The sequence below is a fragment of the Lissotriton helveticus genome, chromosome 3_1, assembly GCF_964261635.1.
Source record: "Lissotriton helveticus chromosome 3_1, aLisHel1.1, whole genome shotgun sequence".
Lineage (NCBI taxonomy): Eukaryota > Metazoa > Chordata > Amphibia > Caudata > Salamandridae > Lissotriton > Lissotriton helveticus.
The window spans coordinates 382,338,054-382,358,988 of NC_136061.1; the positions used below are offsets into that span (position 1 = coordinate 382,338,054).

General features: G+C 49.6%; 1 protein-coding gene across 1 annotated transcript in view; it reads left to right on the forward strand.

Annotated features, from left to right (window-relative positions):
- Positions 1-20,935, forward strand: part of LOC144824555 (Na(+)/citrate cotransporter-like) — a 740,241-nt gene that overhangs the window by 710,889 nt on the left and 8,417 nt on the right. The window lies entirely within an intron of this gene.

Sequence of the window (20,935 nt, forward strand, 5' to 3'; positions counted from 1 at the left end):
TATCTTTGCTCTTGTGGGATGATGCTCCATTTTGACTCAAGGTCCTTTCGATTTCTTCTTCCTCTAATGACTTTGTATTACCTACATGTATTTGTTCTTCTACCTAGGCTGAGGAGAAGTTGCATTGTTTAGATAGTAGGCTGTCTTTCAAAGTTATGTAGACAGATCAGTGGTATTCAGTACGTCTCACAGGTACCAGTGATACCGTTTACTAGGGACTTATGGCACGGTCCATGAGGGAAACATTTGCATTGTGGGTGGAGGTGGATGGACTACTTTTTCTGGACATCTTCTGAGCTGAAATGTTGCCATGGGAGTTCTGTAGTGTTAGCAATGGGATTTCTGGTTGGCTTGGGCAAGCACCTAAGCCTGGCAGAAACCACCACTCTAGTCAGGGCAAGGGAGTTACACACCAAAGATAACCCCTGCTCACCCCCTTGGTAACTTAGAGCAGTCAGGCTTATCCCAGAGGCAATGCGTAAAGCGTTTGTGCAGCACACACACACAGCAGCAACACACTAGGCACACCACAAAATAAAATCCACACAAGATTATATGAAAAATAGCCTTGGTATTGTCGCAGGGATTCTGCTCCTACACAGAACTGTGCATAGAAACTCACCTTAGTATCCAAAATCCCCTACCAGACTAGCAATCAGTGTCTCATTGGTTCTTCCATACCCCCAATGATTAGATAACCCAGAACATGAAATTTAGAACACCTCAGGACACGTGGAACACATAAACACTCTTTCTTTAAACACTCATGCTAGTCCAAAACGGGGGGTAAATGAAGACACGTGCAAGTTTGAAATATTTATTTCTAATGCCGTGTTCTCAGGCGCAGTATCTTAGATAATACAAGCATACATATTATAAGCAACAAGGTTATCAGCATAGTTACTATTGCATAAAATACAAAGGGAGAAAGTGTGTTCAAATGCTAAATGGAAAAAGGCTAGATTGCACCTAAATCTTACCCTCCCTTGCTAGTATAATATTTTATATCTATAGAAGGTCTCTTGGCATTATAAGGGCGGTCCAATACCTCTGGTCCTAGTAGAAATGGATCAAATCATTTTCTACACCAGCTCTCTGCATGCAAATGTTCTCCAAAGTGTGTTTTAGCATGCCTGCGCAGTGCATTATTAAACGCGCCAAAATCAGAGGTGGCCACAGCTGCATATATGTTATGTCTAGAACGTGCACTGATCAGACCGAACAACAACTACTGTGTTGAAATAACCTTGAAGGACTCGGCACTCACTGTTCAGACAAAGCCTACCAAGCCAAGCAGCTAGTATAGAAAAACATATTATTCTTGTGTGAAGCAAAACAGTCCTCTAGACTCTAAACATTTGGAAGAATGTGTATCGAGTGCAAAGGCAGCAGAAAGGAAAAATAGCGTTTAAACTTCTAATAAGCTCATGCTTACTCAGTGTAAATGCAAGGCCCAACCCCCATGACATCCTCCCTTGATCCGAGCACGGATAAGACAAAAGGGCAAATTTGGAAAGCAGAGTTCAAGAACGACAGTCAGACCCAAGTTCAAATTGCCACAGGGAAAAAATAGGAACAAAAAACTACTTAATTTGAATGCATGTCAAATCAAATAATCCTAACCATGGACATAGTGAAGTCAATAGGTTTGGGCAGAGAAAAAAATTCAAACTGAAAGAAGAGAAAAAAATTTAAAATATCTGATGTCCAACTCGTGACCCTGGTCATGGAAGAAAAAGAGAAGCCATTCAATCCAGCAAAGTATATGCAAAAAATGAACAGCCTCCAATAGGAAGTCACTGTATTCATCCGAAAATATGCCAGCAATCCAATTCAGCAAAGGGAACGAACATACATGTTCCTCAATTACCGGAGCCTCTAGCACCATCAGAGGGAAACTCGGTGTATCTTCAATGAAGCTGTATGCCAAGAAATCTTGCGCCGCTGCGAAAACATTCCAACGTCCCAGGACTCCATGCATCGTGCTAAGGCCATAATCCCACAGCCAGAACTAAGCAATTCATGAGCAACTAAGGGGCTCATAAGCTAAACATAATCCGCATTGGGAGACACCGTATTGCAGAGACACAAATCCAGGGCCCAGTTGAAAACGCAACTGAGGCAACGAAAGACAGGCTGGATGCATGTGAAAAAGGAAAATCGAAACGATAATCCATAAGCCGCACTCAAGGTAGCAAGAGGCAGCGCTCCATAATACTCAAGCATTTGGTTGCGGAGCAGCAACAGTCGGGACAGATCTGCTCGCAACACAGGACGTGCATTAATTTTGAAATAAACAAAACAACAAAAGTACGCCTGCGGCCAGAGCTAGCAATAAGGGAAATCCACCAAAGAGGCTGGAAAAAATTGAATGAGAAAACGCCAGGAATACACCAAATATAGTTTGAAAAGAAGTCACAAGGCCACTGCTAACAACTTGGAGGATGCATTAATGATAGTGTGAATTAACTCACCGAAATACAAGGGAAAATCAGTATTTAATAAAGCATGCACCTCTGTTTTCCATGTGAAGGACAAATGTTTCACGAGCAGATGTGAGGGCGACTTCTTTTTGGGACAATAGAGCTCTTATACGGCTCATCTTGTTGAACACTGCTTTCAAGGTCGGAATCGTCAGCCAGATGGAAACATCAAGCTTCCCATGCGGAGGCAGGAACATTACATTTTTGCAGCAAACCACGCGCTCACTGACTGTAACCACATAAGCGATTCCGGCAACCATCCCACAACAATCCTCATTATTTAAAAGTAAATAACTCCCGTTTGCCAGTAATGTGAATGTTGGTATGATTGCAGGTACTGGTGTGCCTTTCAAAATACAGGCTAAATTCGGCTTGTTCTGGTTACAAGAGCCATCATGCAATTCCTACACATTAGCGAATGATCAGGCGTTGTAGTACAATCGTTACCATTCAAGTAAACCTCTTTCCCCTCCCTAAGGCATCTATAGGTAAATGGTAGCGACCAAGCTTCATGGAGATAAGCGGTGCCCAAAGGTTCATATCTGCCAATTGCATAGTACTTCATACACGCTTCGAGCTTGAAAAGAGGAAAAGGTAGAGTTATTAACGCTTGTATAAGCCACGTTGCCGAATTAGTCTCAGCCACAGAAAATGGTAATGGTTCTAACTTTTCAATGTGTAACATAGAAAAAGTTGCATCTTTCATTGACATAAAACTTTGCTTTTCAGTCAAATTAAACGGGGCAAATAACGATGACGTATTCATGTAATGCCATGGCACTTTTCCAGCTTTCAGAGTTTGCAAGGTCCATGCAAACTGCATAATAGAACGCAATTGATGTTGACCACAGTACAAAACAGACACTTCATCTTGCACAATATCAACAACAGATAACACAATATTATCTAACGTGTAAATGCGGGAAGAAAGCGTGTTAATGCTGTTTTCTACAACTACTCGCACGTTCTCTAAATTCGCTTGATCTATAGCTCTAATGCGGGAAGCCGCCTCAATTTGGGACTGTTTCCAGACTTCCTTGTAAATAGCATATATCCATCCTTTTGATCTACCGGAAGCCGGGCCTTTCACGAAATCATTCAGTTCAACATTATCGGTCAATTTAGATAAGTGCATCTTAACTGACGCCAAAGTGGAATGTTTGAGCCAACTCTGACATAATTTGCCTACAGAATAGGTAGTCACAGAATGGCCACTTTCAAAACGGGGATCCACCCTGACCTGAGTGTAGCCTGGGGCTAAACCCAGATAACGATGTTGGCATGAATCAGCACTTTTGTGCCACAGCAACCAACCCTTAGGATCCAAACTGGATATATTAAAGGAAGAATTCAGTAACATTGTCTGTAATTCCCTGAATGACAACTTGGTATTATTATCCCAACTGGAATATTCCTCTAATTCAGGAAAGGAAGAGACATTTATTTTTTTAGTAGTGGCCAATCCAAAGCAAGTCGTTTGTGAAATTGTAGAAATCAAAAACAACATATGGTTCGGGATGAGGCATGGACGATGTAGCGCCTCCGTGCCTTGCACTTGTCAACTTTTAGAACCCCAAACAGATTTAGGATCAATAGTATCTTTCCACAGCTCGTAGCCCTCAACGGCCAATTGGTCTAAAAAGGACTTAGAATACAATAATTTTGTGTGGGTAAGTCTAACCTTGGAAGTGGACTTTTCACTCATTTTAAAATAAAATTCATTAGGATTTGACTGATTAAAATCAGTGAAGTAAGTGAACCTCTTTAAAAAAGAAGTGGAACTGCCTTCTACAGGAGCGGGACAATGTTCCCACTGGGTATAATTAACAGTATTCCTCCTGTATTTGCTTTATGCAGGTAGTGATTGCCAAAATATTGATAACAAAACAAATCACCATAATTTGCGGAGTCAAGATACAAATCATCAGCATCAAACGGTAGAATAATATTTCAAATCAGAAAGCAAAGCTTCTATGGCCTGAACATTCCAATCATCAGAACGTATATTTTGTGTAATTACATCCCCTATAGAAATTCTCAGGACGTTTGGGACATTAATAACCTCGGTGGGTCCATGGATTTGAAATCTAATAGCATCCCACACAATCCCATCTAAGACGGGCCAAGCAGTGATGTTAACAAAAGCCAGGTCCCTCTTCAATCTGTGTGATGAGGAATGGGGAGCCAATGTTCCATTAATATGTCAAATGCATGTTCTTTCTTCAACATAGTGTCCGTTGACAAGGCGGAAAAAATACACCACAAATCCAATAGACATGAACAGGTAAATCGAAAAAAGCACCAACCAGATGTAGGTCCAAGGAGGAATAAAAAAATGTTTTTTCAACAGTGGTTCAAGAACAGAAACCTTGGAAGGGGTCTTCGATGTGCGAGAGTCAGTGTCAAATGAAAATCTGGATTCTGTAGCCAAACAATTTTGCAAATCAGGCATTGATAAGTCAGTGGGGTAAGTATATTCAGTCTCATCAAGATGAGCACCAGGTAGTGAACTCAATAAAGGACTTGAAACTGCAGGCATCTCAAGGGCAACATCAGGCCTGGGATTAGGAGCCGGGGCCAAAACAGAATTCCTCAAAATCGATGGACATGAGACTGCCGGAGTCATACTAAGACGAATCAGCCATTCTGTGTAGTTTGACATTGTCAATGGAGATATAGCTTTGTTCTTTTCGACCTGGAAGTGGTGGTAAAATGACTGTTCTTGTGCCCTTCACGCCAAGCACTGGAACTGGAGCTCGATATGAGGGACCAAACTCCGTCTTGTTCTCGATCTTCTCTTGAACAAGTTCTCCAACTTGGGGTAGCCAGCCAACTACCGGAATCTGCAACGCAGCATCAGATGTGGAGAGCAAGTGTTCCTTTGCAAGACTGTCTCTCGTCTTTTGTAGATCCTTTAAAACATTGCAATGTTCATCTACGTCAAAGGAGGCAGCAACTGTCGCCTGGTCTAGACCGTCAAGGTCCGGGACAAACATCTTGATACCAAAGAGCATTTAGTATGGGGTCCGCCCACCCAGAGACCTTCTAGGGAGATTATTTAGGGCACGCTGCACGCTATTGAGGTCGGCCAGCCAGTTCCTGCCAGTGCCTATAACCCTAGCTGTCGAAGACTGCTTTAAATTACAGTTCATTCATTCCACAACACTATTATCCTCAGGTCTGTATGGAGACGAAAACTTGACTTGGACCCCCAGCGAAGCCATGGCATCCATATACGCCTTAGAGGCAAAAGCAGGACCCTCGTCCGAATGAAAGGTACCACAGGCAAAAATCCCTACAAAGACACGCAAGTCTCTTATGACAGATCGTGAATCAGCGCTGCGGTGTGGCAACACCCACACAAAGCATGTGCATGGATCAACTGCTACAAAGATGTACTTATACGCAGTATCAGAAGAAAAAGGACCGCAGTGATCTAAATAAACACAACCAAGTGGCTTATTAGAAATGTACAACTGTGTCTGGGGCGGACGCGCAGCAGTTGAAGGTTTAATCTGCTGACAAATGTCACATTGAAGGACATAATCACGCGTCTGTTTGTACAGTCCCCGCCACCAGAAACGTTGTTGTAACTGAGATACAGTAGCCGAAACGCCCGCATGCGCAGACGCAACACCTTCATGGGCAGCTGTAATCAGTGTGGACCTGTGGACCGCGTTTGGATTGAACCTTTTACCAACTTCTGGTATTTTCACATAAGGAACTTTATCAGGACTGAAGCGGTATGAATACTTTGAAGGGTAGCCTTTAGAATATTTACTTCTCAGTCGCGGCTACAGCCGCCAAGATATCATCATCAATCTTACTCTTGGAACGTGTAACTGCTGCAACCAAATATGTCGATACTGCTGATTTTGTGGCCTCATTGGCCAAAGAATTGCCAACAGCGTGAACTCCCACGCACTGATGACCAAGAGTGAGAATTACATACACGAGTGGCAACTGCTCTTTAAGCTCAGCCACTCGGACCCAGATCATTTTATGTTTTATTGTGCTACCTTTGGAGTCACAAAAGTCATTCTGAATCCAAAAGAACATGTTTTCATTGTAAGACTGGACACAGTAGTAAGAATCACTCACAATAAGAGTCGTCACACTAGGATCAGCGTACTCCAATGCACGCATCAGGGCACGGAGCTCTACCAATTGTGCGGTAGTCCGCTACAGTCTGCGTGTGCGCGACTTTGGACTTGAGTTCATCATTCACCATGGTACCTACCACAATGGCACAAGCTGAGACTGAGCTGAAATCCTTCAAAGGTTTCATAGTCAATGGCGCAGGATGAACAAATTCATACTGCAAAAACTCCTGCGACTGTAAGGAGGCATCAAAAATTATCGTGACATCAGGAGACGTCAAAAATGCTGCCCATTGAATCCACCTTGGGTGCAAAGCTTTAGAATTAGGTACACTGGCATTCGTCACTGCCTCTAGTGCAGGATACGGGGTAACAACCAACATGCGCTTTCCCTGCGGCAGTGCACGTTCTTTAAGAATATCCATTTGCACTGCTGTCAAAACTTTTTCCACAGTGGAAAACTGCATTTCTGCCGAAGTGTACAAGTGTGACTTGTAAGCAATAGGTACTCTGTCTCCTTCGTTAAAAGTAAGGTAAGGGGGCGTGGCCAAGATGGCAACGGAGTGAGACGCTCTTTCGAGTCCCTCCGGCGCCAAGCCCGGCTAAACTTTGTTCCAGCAACAGAGGCGGCCAGCTTTTCGCCCGCTTGGGACCTGCAGTGACCCCTGGAGTTGAGGGGTCCGGCCCGGAGTCTCAGGTGTGACCGCGGAGACCCGAGGGTGGAAATTACCGCGGCGGTGGTCTGCAGCCTTGCAATCCCCGGACTGGCGTGGAGGGAGGCACCGGACTTCCGGTCCGCAACTGAGCGGAGCAAGCACTGCCGGAGACCGGACGAGGACGGGGCGGCCGGCCCTCGCCACGCAGCACAACACCCCTGCGGCCCACCGGAGGCGGCGACCGGCGGGGGGCGCTGACGAGGAGGATCGGCGGGACCTGGTAAGTGCGGCGGCCTCGCTGCTTCCCCTCCCCCCCGACCCCGCTTCGGCAAACCTGGCGGTGCGACCCGGCCGCGATCTCCCCGACTGCATCTACTCCTGAGGCGCGCCCTGCAGTGGAGTGGTGGACGCCGGAGGACCGCGCTAGAGTGGAAGAGGCCTGGAGGAGGGCTCCGGAACCCTTGCAGCACGAGTCTCGTGATCCCAGGCCCTGGGAGCTTGGCGGGCTCGGGCTCCGGGCACCGCAGGTGGAGGAAGGGGACATAGAGGTGGAACTGCGGCAGAGGGGACTCCAGACCTCTGGGCTAGCGCCTACCCCCCGCAGCTCTGGGGAGCTGCTCCGAGCAGAGGGTGGATGTGCATCGTGGCCGGAGAGTGGAGACCGTGGAGGAGGACCAGCAGCCAATAGGGGCCCCAGCAACGGCGCTACCTTTCCCCCACCACGTCCCTGAAGTGCCCAGGAGGTTGGGAAGGCCCTGCTGGAGAGCAGCCCCCTGAGACTCGAGCACCTTGGGGGGACCTCCGGAAGGGACCCAGTGCCCCCCTGCTTGCGCCACATCTGTACCCCTGCGGTGCTGGTCCGTCACGGAGGTGACCTTCATTGGGGGCCCGGCTGGAGAGCATTGCAACTCGAGTAGTGAGTAGTGTGCGCTGTCCGGCGACGGCTGGCCGCGGCGGGGCCGGACATTTGCCGGGACCGTTAGCCCGGGGGGTCCCATGCCCTTGAGACACTAGCAGTGGAATCGGCGGCGCAGCCCCCAGAGGCGGAGTACCAGAGGCGGACGCCTGAGATACGGACTGGGACCTGCCTTTTGGAGAACCCCGGCCGGGAGGGGACCGGTAAAATATCTGCTTTCCCAGCACTTGTGCTGAGGAGACCTTGTGAATACCGGAGAGGTGACCGCTACCCTTCCCGGAGGCGTCGTGATGTCCTCCACGCTGCGCAAGGGGAAGCCTGGGAAAGATGGCGCAGCAAAGAATTCTCAACAACCGCCGTCCCCCGGACCCAGCGTATCGCCCAAGAATTCGGACGATGAGGCCCCTGCAACCAAGGCCTTTATGATCGAACTCTTTGCCTCTATAAAGGAGGACATCTCTGAACTTTGCGCCCAACTAGCGTCGGACCTCCGTGAAGTGCGGAGGGACGTGGACGGCCTCGGAGAGAGAGTGGCCACGTTGGAGGACCACGACCTGAACGTGGCGAACGATGTCCATCAGCTGCAGCAAGATATAATTAGGCTCACGGAGCAGAACTTGGATCTTCAGGCCCATACGGAGGATCTGGAAAACCGTTCCCGCCGGAACAACATCCGTGTTCGGGCGGTACCCTGGGACGGAGAAGCAGGCGATCTGCGGGGTTATGTCCAAGCTCTTTTCTTGCAAGTCCTGGACGACGCTGATGTTCAGGAAATCAGAATGGACAGAGTGCACAGGGTCGGTCTCCCTAGAAGGGGTGGGGGGCCGCCTCCGGACATCCTAGCCTGTGTGCACGATTTCCAGCTAAAAGAGCGGATTTTACGGAAGGCGCGAACGATCCCTTCCTTGCAATTTAGAGAACATCGCCCGCAGCTGTACCAGGACTTAGCGGCATCGACCCTCCAGAAGCGGCGGGAGTTCCGCCCGGTGACCACCTTCCTCCGGGAACGCAACATCACCTACTCGTGGGGCCATCCCTTCCGCATCATCTTCCGGTGGGAGAACAGGCTTGCGCAGATTCGATCTCTCCAAGTGGCAAAAGAACTGTTGGGGCTGAATGATGAGACTCCTTAGCAGGAGTCTGGCAGATCGCTGCCGCGACGACGCAGGCGTTCTTCCTCATGGCAGAGAGTGGGCCCGGCCACGGATCGTGGGCGGCCTGATCGTGCGGCTAGCTTACAAGAGAGAGGGAATGCAGTGGCATCGGTGGCCTCGGCGACTTTGGCGTCGTCCCAGCAAAGCTCCGGTGCCACTTGATCCTTGAGCCGCCAGCTGGTTGGTGCCGGAGGGGCACGTGACGCAAGGTACCGTGGGTTTCAGTGTACTTTTGGAGAAGACACCCCGTACCGTGGCCTGTGGGGTCCCACCTTGGATACCACATCCCCAGCCCAAGAGGACCACTACGAAATGTTCCCCGATGGGACTGCTAAGTACACTGTTTTTATTTTTGATTTGGGGTTGGGAGGGGGGGGATTGGAGAGACTTGGAGGTCAACTGAGGGGGGGTCTGTTGGAATCTGGGATTGTTTATCCACTTTTGAGGGTTGTTGGGGTTTCGAAGAGTTGAATACGGGAGGGGTTGTTGAGGGGAAGGTGGGGTTGGGGGTTAGGGTGGTCGGGTGGGTTGTTCGAAGGGGTGGTGATGACAGGAATGCGTGGATTGTTGTGCATGCTGACTCTGCTGGGGAACCCTTCCCTGGTTCCGAGAAGTTGAGATACTGCAGAGGTTGTACATCGTCCCTTGATTCTGCTGACCCCGACGGTGGGAGGCTCTCGGGGAGCCCCGGGAGGGATGGGGAGGAGAGAAACTGGAGACTGCAAGAGGAGGTAATGGGGCATGTCGGTGTGAGGGACGCTGAGTACTGGAGAGACTGGGGGACTTGGGCTGGTATGCTGGCTGGTTCAGGGAGGCGGGTAGATGTGATGACTGCAGTGCAGGTGAATCTACTTTATCTCCATGCCACTTAATATTGCTCCTTGGAATGTGAAGGGCTTGAACTCTCCACAAAAGCGCCAAAAAATTTGGAAATACCTGACGGATCATCAGCTGGATGTGGTGGGCCTACAGGAAACCCACTTGGCGCGTAGGGATGAGCTCCGTCTTAGGCATAGGCACTTTCCTCTTATTTATAGGTCCTCGGCTTCCACTAAACATAGAGGGGTGGCCCTTCTGTTTCGGGCGGCCCTTCATTTTCAACCACTGGGGATGCAGAGTGACAAGGAGGGCCGTTGGTTGATGGTCAAAGGATTGCTGCACGAAAGGACTTGTACGTTTGTGGTGGTGTATGCTCCTAATTCAGGGCAGAATAGTTTTCTCCAGGATCTGCTGTGTAAAATTGAGAACTTTGTTGAGGGTCATTTGGTTCTTCTCGGAGATTTTAACTTAGTGTGGGACAAAACCCTGGATAGTTCAGGCACTCTTAGAGCCGATGCCGGCTCGTTCTCTACAGCCACGCAGCGTAGGATGGGTGAAATGGGCCTGATTGATAGTTGGCGCGCGCTGCACCCCCACTCCGGAGACTACACTTTCTTCTCTGCTGTCCACCGCTCCTATTCCAGGCTAGACCATATTTTTCTAAGCCAGGCCCTTCGGGGCGATGTCCGCGACTCTAGCATCTTTCCACTTTCTGTTTCAGATCACAGCCTGCTGGTCCTTGGGTTGCGCTGGTCGGCGAGGGGACACGGATTACGCAAATGGTATTTCCCTGCTGCCTTAATCCGAGATGACACTTCTTGTAAAGCACTGCGGCGGCCATCCGAGATTTCTGGGCCCTAAACCCGGTCTCGGACACCTCTATCTTCACTACTTGGGAAGCCTGCAAGGCTTCCTTGAGGGGCACGTGCCTCGCCCTAAACGCTAATCTTAACAAGTTGCGGAGGGCGGAACGGGAGAGGCTAGAGACTGAGCTGGCCTCCCTGGAATCGGCGCATAAATTGAACCCCTCCCGACTCACCCTTCGCCCCCTTACGACGGTACGGGGGAAGCTGAGGGCCCACTACAACAACAGGGCGGAATTTACTCTACTACGGCTGCGCCACACTTCATACGCGCAGGGAGACAAGGTAGGAAGACGTTTAGTCCGACAGCTTCGAGACAAACGAGAAAGAGAATACATTGGGAGCATGCGGGACGGAGCGGGGGACCCACTCCACCGAGACGAGGAAAAGGCGGCCTTGTTTGGCCGCTTTTACGCTGACCTCTATAGAAGCGACGATCACGATCCTAAAGCGCAAAGGCGTTATCTGGCAGACTTATCACTGCCTCAAGTCTCTGCTGACCGGAACGAACTCTTAACGGCCCCCTTCTCCCGGGAGGAAATTCTAGACGCCATCAACGCCCTGAAGCCTCACAAGGCGCCGGGGCCAGATGGATACACCTCCCTTTTTTATCAGACCTTCTCCACCGAGATCTGTGACTACCTAGTTGATCTCTTCAACGCGATGGCCGAGACTGGCTGCATCTCTGGCTCTATGGCCGAGGCGGTGATCTCGGTCATTCCTAAACCCGGGAAGGATCCCGCTAGTTGCTCCTCCTACCGACCGATAGCCCTTTTAAATATCGATGCGAAACTGTATTCAGCTATTATTGCACGACGCCTCCAGGATCTGATGCCGATCCTCATCCACCCAGATCAGTCGGGCTTTATCGCGGGACGTCAGACCCACGATAACTTGCGTCGGGTGATCCATTTGATCGAAAAAGCCAATAGATTCCGCATCCCGGCGGTGCCGAGAAGGTCTTCGATCGAGTGGATTGGGGGTTTTTGTTTCGTACCCTAGCGGCCTTCGGATTCTCGGATAAATTCATCACGATGATCCGGGCGAACTACAGTACTCCCCATTCCAGGGTGTCTGTTAATGGCCACTTGTCCCCTTTTTTCTCCCACTCCCGCGGAACCATGCAGGGCTGTCCCCTTTCCCCTCTGCTCTTTGCGCTGATCATTGAACCACTGGCGTTGGTGGTGAGGGAGCACGAGGGGATTCGGGGCCTTCCCTTCACAGGAGAGCAACAAAAGATTTCGCTCTTCGCGGATGACGTTCTACTGTCCATAGAGGAACCTGCTCGCTCGCTCCCACACGTCCAGAGGGTCCTGTCCGAGTTTGAGGAAGTAGCCGGATTTAAGGTTAACTTTGGGAAGTTGTACATCCAAAACCTCACACTGCCGCCGGCTGAAATGGAGCGAGTACGGCTTTTGACCCCCTTGTCCTGGGCGACCGGCTCCCTCTTGTATCTGGGGGTCCACTTGACACCTACCGTAGGGGGCCTATTCTCTGCAAATTTCCCTCCGCTGCTGACGTCCATACGGGCTGACTTAGCCCGCTGGAGGCCCAAATACATCTCATGGCTAGGCAGAATACACGCCATTAAGATGGTTCTCCTCCCCAAGCTCCTCTAAATCAAATTCAAATTCAAAAACTTTATTCGGTTAAAATACAAATAACCATGAAAGTAACAAACATATACAACAGGCTACAATGATTACAACTCTAAAAAATAGGTGTTCAGTGAGGGAGATCAATAGATAGTTATTCAATGGTAAAAAGATACAAAAGTTTACACCATTTCTCTAATCATTTGTTTCCGTAAATGAAACACAGTTTTGAAAAATTTTAAAACCACAGTTACAGTTAAAACCGTATCCATTCTCTGGACCTCTAAAAAAGCTGGGCGGCATCTGGTTAAATTCATTTCTTTTAAAAAAGGGACGATAATTTCAATACGAGAGGCACTATAAAATCTGCAAAAGAAAAGGATATGGATATCCGATTGTTGTGAAATGCCATCGCATGGGCAAGTGGGCAAGGTACGTGTCCATAGATTCATACTAGGGAAGGACACCAATCTAAAATATATACAGAATCTAAATCGAGTTAAAAGAAAACGATCATAGTTTAACATGGGCAGGGAAAGGTATGGCTGTACAGTCTTAGTCTCACATAAAGTAGGGTGGTGGGATTGTACAGAATGTTTCAGAGTTTCAACTCTCCTCCTCTTGTCCTCAAGATGGTCCAGGCAGAGGGCTTTCAATGTGCTCCTTGAGATGCTGTCCATTGTAGATGGATCCGAAAAATAAGAATAGCACCCCAAATCAGTCAGGAAGCACTTAACATATCCCAGCCACTGTGATCTCTCCACATGGTCCAGGTGAAGGGTGTCCTGTAAAAGAGCCCGATTCATGGTACATTCATTTGTAGTCCAAACCCTGTGCCACAACAGGATGGGTTGAATTTTGATAATATCTGTTATATGGGATTGGCCCAGTTCAGCATGACAATTAAATGTGGCAACGCACTGTGGAACTGCAAGGACTTCCCTCATAAACTTATTTTCCACAACCTGGATAGGATCCACATTTGCGTACCCCCACAAGCCTGAGCCGTACATAGCCACAGATAAGCATGTTGCTTTATATATAATTAACAGTTCTTTTATTGGCTTCCTGCCCAATTTTCTGACAAAGTTATTTAAGGCCATGATCGTTTTCATAAATAAAAGAGTTCTGGCCTTAATTGCACTTGTCCAAGAACCTGACTCATGAAATAAAATGCCCAAATAAGAAAAGGTTGGGGTATTGTCTAGTGGAACATTATTTAAAAACATTCTTTTCATTGGTTTACTTGATTTAGGGCCACAGTTCATTGTAAATGTTTTGCTACAATTGACTAGCAGATCTAGATTCAGCATAAAATTCTCAAAGCTTACTACTAGCTTTTGCAGAGCCTGGGGTGTACGTGCCATAAGCACAGCATCATCCGCATACATGAGCGCGGGGATTGCCCTCCTCCCAACCCTGGGCATATCCCTGCACTCATGCAGCAGATGATGCTCAAGCCCATTAATGTAGAGGAGGAAGAGAAAAGGTGCCAACACACAACCTTGACGTACTCCACGACCCACACTAAATTTTCTGGAGCATTCCCCCCCTCTACCGTAGCGAACAGAAGCTGTGGCTCCACTATAAAGTTCCCTCAGAAAAGAAATAATGGTATTATCCACTCCCATGCTTTTCATTACTGCCCATAATTTGGCATGCGACACGGAGTCGAACGCAGATGAAAGATCCACAAAGGTAAAATACAAGCGTTCCGACTTAATCCTTATATACTTGTGCTGCAATAACATTAAGTTTAGGCCTTGCTCAATTGTGCCAATCCCTTTTTGAAAACCAAATTGCAAGTCACTCATGACATCATTTTCTTCCGCCCAACTTTGGAGTCTTGCCAACACTATTCGACCGAAAATTTTTATTGAGGAATCAAGAAGGGAGATTGGCCTGTAACAGGCACAGCTGTTTCTGTCCCCCTTCTTGTAAATAGGGACAATGACGGAGGTGAACCAGGAATCTTTTAAGCCCCTTGACAGAGCTGCATTAAAAAGTTGTACCAACATAGGGGCCCAGATTTCAGGGTTTGCTTTGAATAGGTCCGCGGGGATCCCATCGGGCCCAGCTGCCTTTCCTCCCTTAGTAGCTCTTAAGGCAAGCAATACCTCATCGAGTGTAACGATCAGATTTGGACCTGGTTGTAAGTCCAAACTGGTCTGAAGACCTCCACCTCGGTTGTCATCCTGAGCCTTATAGAGATTGGAAAAGTGATCCACCCAATTATCCTCATTTATTGCAATCTCAATTCGCGCAGTGTGGGTTTCATAAGGAAAAGGGGTGTTAATTACTTTCCAAAATGCAGCAGGATTTTTGGATTGTGAAGCCTCACAGAGTGAATCTAATGCCTCCTTATTTAGCGCAGTTTTCCTTTCTTTAAGAGCCTGGTTGTATACTGACCTACATGTTCTTATTTCACCTGGGTCTCTGGGGCTTCTGTGAACTGCATGTTTTAAAATTTTCAGCGCCCTAGTACATGCATTATTGAACAAGCTCTTAGATCCCTTACCACTACGCTTTGACTCCACCCTTAAGCTACTTTTTATATTTGCGGCAATGATGCCAAAATGCTCAATTATTTGGTCACTACTCGCATCGTGTCCCAAACAGGTCAAAAAGCTAGTAGAGCACGCCTCCCAGAGTTTCTTAAAAAACATTACGGGGACTATTTTGCTCCAATTAAGTGAATACCCATTTTGTATCCCAAGAACCACATCAACCGCTGCCTCAACAGAAGGCGCGGCCGTAGATGGGTCTGGGAATAGATCTACTACCTTAAGGCATTGCGGGAAATGATCACTTATGGGCAATGGAATATTTGTGACCTCCACCGCTCTATGATTAAGATTACTGGAGGCGATAATGAAATCAATAGTTGACGTCAAACCTCTACCAACAAAAGTGGGGACAAAGGGTGCGGGTTTTAGCGCTGTTTCATTAGCAAACCCCAAGTCAAACGTGAATAGTAGTTCGTTAAGCAGATCCCCCATTAAGTTGTGATCAAAGTGGGTCAGATTCGTATCTCTATCTGTCATTAGACCACATAGTCCCTGACTCCCTTTTGAACAGAGTGAACAGTTAAAATCTCCCCCCCATAAAATTACAATTTCTCTATCATTTTTATCTACCTCTATCTGAACTTCCTCCTTGAGTTGCTTCATTGCAACCGCAATTTCTTCCCTCGGGATATTATTATAGAAATTAATAATAATCACCTTTGCTCCTTTTAAGCCTCTTAAAACTATAAGCTGAAAGTATTTGGAGTATAAGTGACAATGGGCCTGTTTAATTTTAAGGTTGTTTGAAATAAACGTAATCAAACCTCCTTTTGCCCTTCCAAAATGTCCTCCAATTGCTGGGGTGAAAAAGGTCCTATAGCCATTTACGTGGATTGGGTCCTGGGTCCATGTTTCTTGGAGGGCCACTATATCCTGACCGCTTATTAGAGAATCCCAAGCTGGGTTACTAATTTTTTGCCTCAACCCAGCTACATTCCAGAAAAGCAGTTGGCAAAGATCACTCTTCGCCTGTATCGGACCATTCCCTATTTGTTCTCTACACCCATTATTGTCATCTCCAATAGGCTGCATCTGCTCCAGAGAAACACTGTCACAAGGTGTCAGCCCATCGGGGATGCAGGTCTTATTTAATATGGGAGATTCATGGGGTGGATTAGTGGGGACCTCAATGATACTTGAGAGTACCCTGCCCCTAGTAGAAACTTGAAGAGCTGGGGGTGGGGACCGTTCCCCAGCCACAGATTCTGTGAGAGTCTGAGCTTGCTGTCAATCTACACCATCCAAACCAGAAAAAATCTGATAGCGGTTTTGGATCGGTAGATTATACATAGGTGGCAGCGGTCCTCTATTATTCCATGGTCTCCCTTGAGTAATGTTAGGTCCGAAATAAGGTGGATAGTGATTGATGGTAGGTGGATATTGATAAACCTGGTAATCATTCCTGGAATAAAAGTCCTCCGGGCTCTCAGTATAAAGAGGGGGGCCTTGACCACTTGCGTAACCAGAACTAGCCTGCATAGGCTGGTTCCCCCCAGGCCCATCCCTATCCCATGATCTTTCATTTTCAAACCCCCAGCGTTGACGGACTGGCTTCTTAATAAGCTGCCTGTCCCTGCCCCAGTTGTTGAGACTTTTTGGGGGTGCGTAGGGATAGAAGTAGGAAAGAAGATGCGTGGAGATAGAATCGCTGCTACTAACATCGAACCAATCCCCAATATGCCTCACGGCCCTATGATCCTTAAAATTGATGATTATAACATCACCATTTTTGTCCTTTGGCCTAACTCCCACCCAATTAGCACGCCTTAGACTTATAATTTCGCCATTTATTGAAGCAGGTAACGGTCTATTATCACGGAGCCAAAAAACCACCTTATTTCGTAATGCTCCGTGATCTTCCCGTTTACCTGCGGGAAGTTCTGGGACCCCTGCCATTACAATGACAAAAGGGGCAAAGTCAGGGGTTAAGTCCACGACACAATTAATTTTAGTTTTTTTGGGGGCGGTTGTCAAAGCATTCCCTTTACTTAACTTGGTCGTTTGCGGATCCTTACTACCACCTTGATTTTGGGTGTCCCCTGGTTTAGATGGTTGCTCATTAATTACCGGAGCCACCAATTGGGGTGTAACCGTCTCTGGGGCTGGAGTAATTAACGTAATTGCAGGGCTACCTGCTCTTACCCCCTTTTGCACGGATCTCTGTTTTTGCAGGGATACCGGCGTTATTACTGTAGGTGTTATGGGTAGTGACGGAGGGGGCCCTATTACAATGGGTTTTACAGGTGGATTGGCCTTGGGTTTTACAGGTGGATTCGCCTTAGGTTTTCCTAGCCCCTTTACCAGGTCAAGTAGGAGAAGGGAATTATGTTCAACCTTCTTCTCTATTTGATCTAGATGAGCACACATCATAGTTGTCTTGTCTAGGAGTGGTTGCATCGCACCCTTGATAAGTTCTGCAATTTTGGCCATCATGGCCACCTCACCTCCTAGAATTTGGCCAGTTTGTGTCAGGGGCACACAGACAACCCCTTTTCTTATTTTATGTGCTCGATTTCCCAGTGGCTCGCCTCCCCTTTTTAAACTATTTGTCGTAGTAGGGGGGGATGTTGGGGACGTGGGAGATGGCTCAATAGGGAGTCTAGGGGAACCCGATAGCCTAACAGTATCGTTCCCAGTAAGTAAGTCCAATACAGATGAACTAGTAGGTGTGCTGGACAAAGGGAGCTTATTAATCATGGTGGGGTCATAGGAAGACTTTTCTATATTATCGGTGACCCCCGAAGATGACAGATCAATAAGGAGCAAAGAATCTCTAGGGCATTCGGGCACAATAACATCCCCTTTTTCTCCTGTTTTACCTATTCTAGTTTCAAAAAATACTGATGGAGCACCAAACACTCACCCCCCTCCTTGTTTGGTTTTATGGTTACTTTTCCTTTGCTTTCCCCCGCGTCTCACTCGGGCTTTCCTAAATATTCGTGGGGGATCCTTTGCTACAGGCTCCTGTATTTCGGAAGAGCCTATACCTGTCCCCTGGGTGTTGGAGGCCTCATCATTCTGACCCGCATGGATCAGAGCCACTACCGTCGTAGTTTTACGTATAGGGGCTGGCGGCTCCTCCAACAAGGGAGTATCTGTAACAGTAAGTGGAAGCTCAGGAGAGTTTATCAGAGGAAGCTCCAATCCCAAGGACGCCCTTCTGTTGCTGTTAATTACTGCAACCTTTTTAATTAGGAAGTTGTCCATAGTTACAGGTTTGGGAGGCATAGTAGGGAAAGTTCCAGTAATAATAGTAGCAAATGTGATATATTGGCAGTAGAATCTAACTCACATATGTAATGAGCTGGAGCAATGATGAAATAGGGGGTATGGCCCAGGCCCGGCTCCCTCGATTCCCGAAGGGCCACAGAGGGCCCGCCCTTTGCCCGGGCTTCGCCCCGAGCTGCGTCCCGCGTGCGTCCCGCGGTGCGGTAAGGGCCACTCTTACTTTATAGTAGAAGGTTGGGGGCGTGGCCGCCGGGGGAAGAGGCACCAGCTGTGTGGAACTGAGGCTGCTGGTCCTCGCAGTCCCCCGGTAGGCTCGCCGCGCTGTAAAGACCCGCCGGACTCGACCTGGGAGCGAGATTGCCCTTCCACCGACTGTGGACGCTCACACCAGGGAGGACGGGGTCAGGCTGAAGGTGAGCGGCACCCGCGGAGCGGGTGTCGCGAACAGTGGCTGCAGGTCGGGAGCAAACAGCAAGAAATCCGCCCGCAGGCGAGGAAGGTATGGCCAAAAATCACCCACTCAGGCTGGCAGGCACGGCGTTGAAATCGCCGAAGGTTGGGGGCGTGGCCGCCAGGGGAAGAGGCACCAGCTGTGTGGAACTGAGGCTGCTGGTCCTCGCAGTCCCCCGGTAGGCTCGCCGCGCTGTAAAGACCCGCCGGACTCGACCTGGGAGCGAGATTGCCCTTCCACCGACTGTGGACGCTCACACCAGGGAGGACGGGGTCAGGCTGAAGGTGAGCGGCACCCGCGGAGCGGGTGTCGCGAACAGTGGCTGCAGGTCGGGAGCAAACAGCAAGAAATCCGCCGGCAGGCGAGGAAGGTATGGCCAAAAATCACCCACTCAGGCTGGCAGGCACGGCGTTGAAATCGCCGAAGGTTGGGGGCGTGGCCACCGGGGGAAGAGGCACCAGTTGTGTGGAACTGAGGCTGCTGGTCCTCGCAGTCCCCCGGTAGGCTCGCCGCGCTGTAAAGACCCGCCGGACTCGACCTGGGAGCGAGATTGCCCTTCCACCGACTGTGGACGCTCACACCAGGGAGGACGGGGTCAGGCTGAAGGTGAGCGGCACCCGCGGAGCGGGTGTCGCGAACAGTGGCTGCAGGTCGGGAGCAAACAGCAAGAAATCCGCCGGCAGGCGAGGAAGGTATGGCCAAAAATCACCCACTCAGGCTGGCAGGCACGGCGTTGAAATCGCCGAAGGTTGGGGGCGTGGCCGCCGGGGGAAGAGGCACCAGCTGTGTGGAACTGAGGCTGCTGGTCCTCGCAGTCCCCCGGTAGGCTCGCCGCGCTGTAAAGACCCGCCGGACTCGACCTGGGAGCGAGATTGCCCTTCCACCGACTGTGGACGCTCACACCAGGGAGGACGGGGTCAGGCTGAAGGTGAGCGGCACCCGCGGAGCGGGTGTCGCGAACAGTGGCTGCAGGTCGGGAGCAAACAGCAAGAAATCCGCCCGCAGGCGAGGAAGGTATGGCCAAAAATCACCCACTCAGGCTGGCAGGCACGGCGTTGAAATCGCCAAAGGTTGGGGGCGTGGCCGCCGGGGGAAGAGGCACCAGCTGTGTGGAACTGAGGCTGCTGGTCCTCGCAGTCCCCCGGTAGGCTCGCCGCGCTGTAAAGACCCGCCGGACTCGACCTGGGAGCGAGATTGCCCTTCCACCGACTGTGGACGCTCACACCAGGGAGGACGGGGTCAGGCTGAAGGTGAGCGGCACCCGCGGAGCGGGTGTCGCGAACAGTGGCTGCAGGTCGGGAGCAAACAGCAAGAAATCCGCCCGCAGGCGAGGAAGGTATGGCCAAAAATCACCCACTCAGGCTGGCAGGCACGGCGTTGAAATCGCCGAAGGTTGGGGGCGTGGCCGCCGGGGGAAGAGGCACCAGCTGTGTGGAACTGAGGCTGCTGGTCCTCGCAGTCCCCCGGTAGGCTCGCCGTGCTGTAAAGACCCGCCGGACTCGACCTGGGAGCGAGATTGCCCTTCCACCGACTGTGGACGCTCACACCAGGGAGGACGGGGTCAGGCTGAAGGTGAGCGGCACCCGCGGAGCGGGTGTCGCGAACAGTGGCTGCAGGTCGGGAGCAAACAGCAAGAAATCCGCCCGCAGGCGAGGAAGGTATGGCCAAAAATCACCCCTCCTCCTTTTTCAGGCCCTACCTATTCCGCTGGATCTAGACTTTTTTTGGCGCCTCAAAACTTTGATGCTCCGCTTCATCTGGCAAGACGGGCGCGCCCATTTCTCCTTTTTTTACATTGCGCCGATTACGGTCGGAGGGGGGAGTGGGTCTTCCTGATATGCACCTGTATTATAAGGCGGCACAGCTACGAGTCCTTGTAGAATGGTCCCAGCAACTCTCAGAAAAACACTGGCTGCATATGGACAGGAGTGTTGCGGGTCGGTCCGTGTGGGATCTGGCTTGGAAGCCCAAGGGAGATAGGCCCAGGAATGCCTATATCAGTACCCCCACCAGCACGGTGCTGAAAGTATGGGACTCAGTCTCAGGCGATGATCGTTGGACGACGTTCCCGTCGCCCTTCACCCCCATTCATTTCAACCCGGC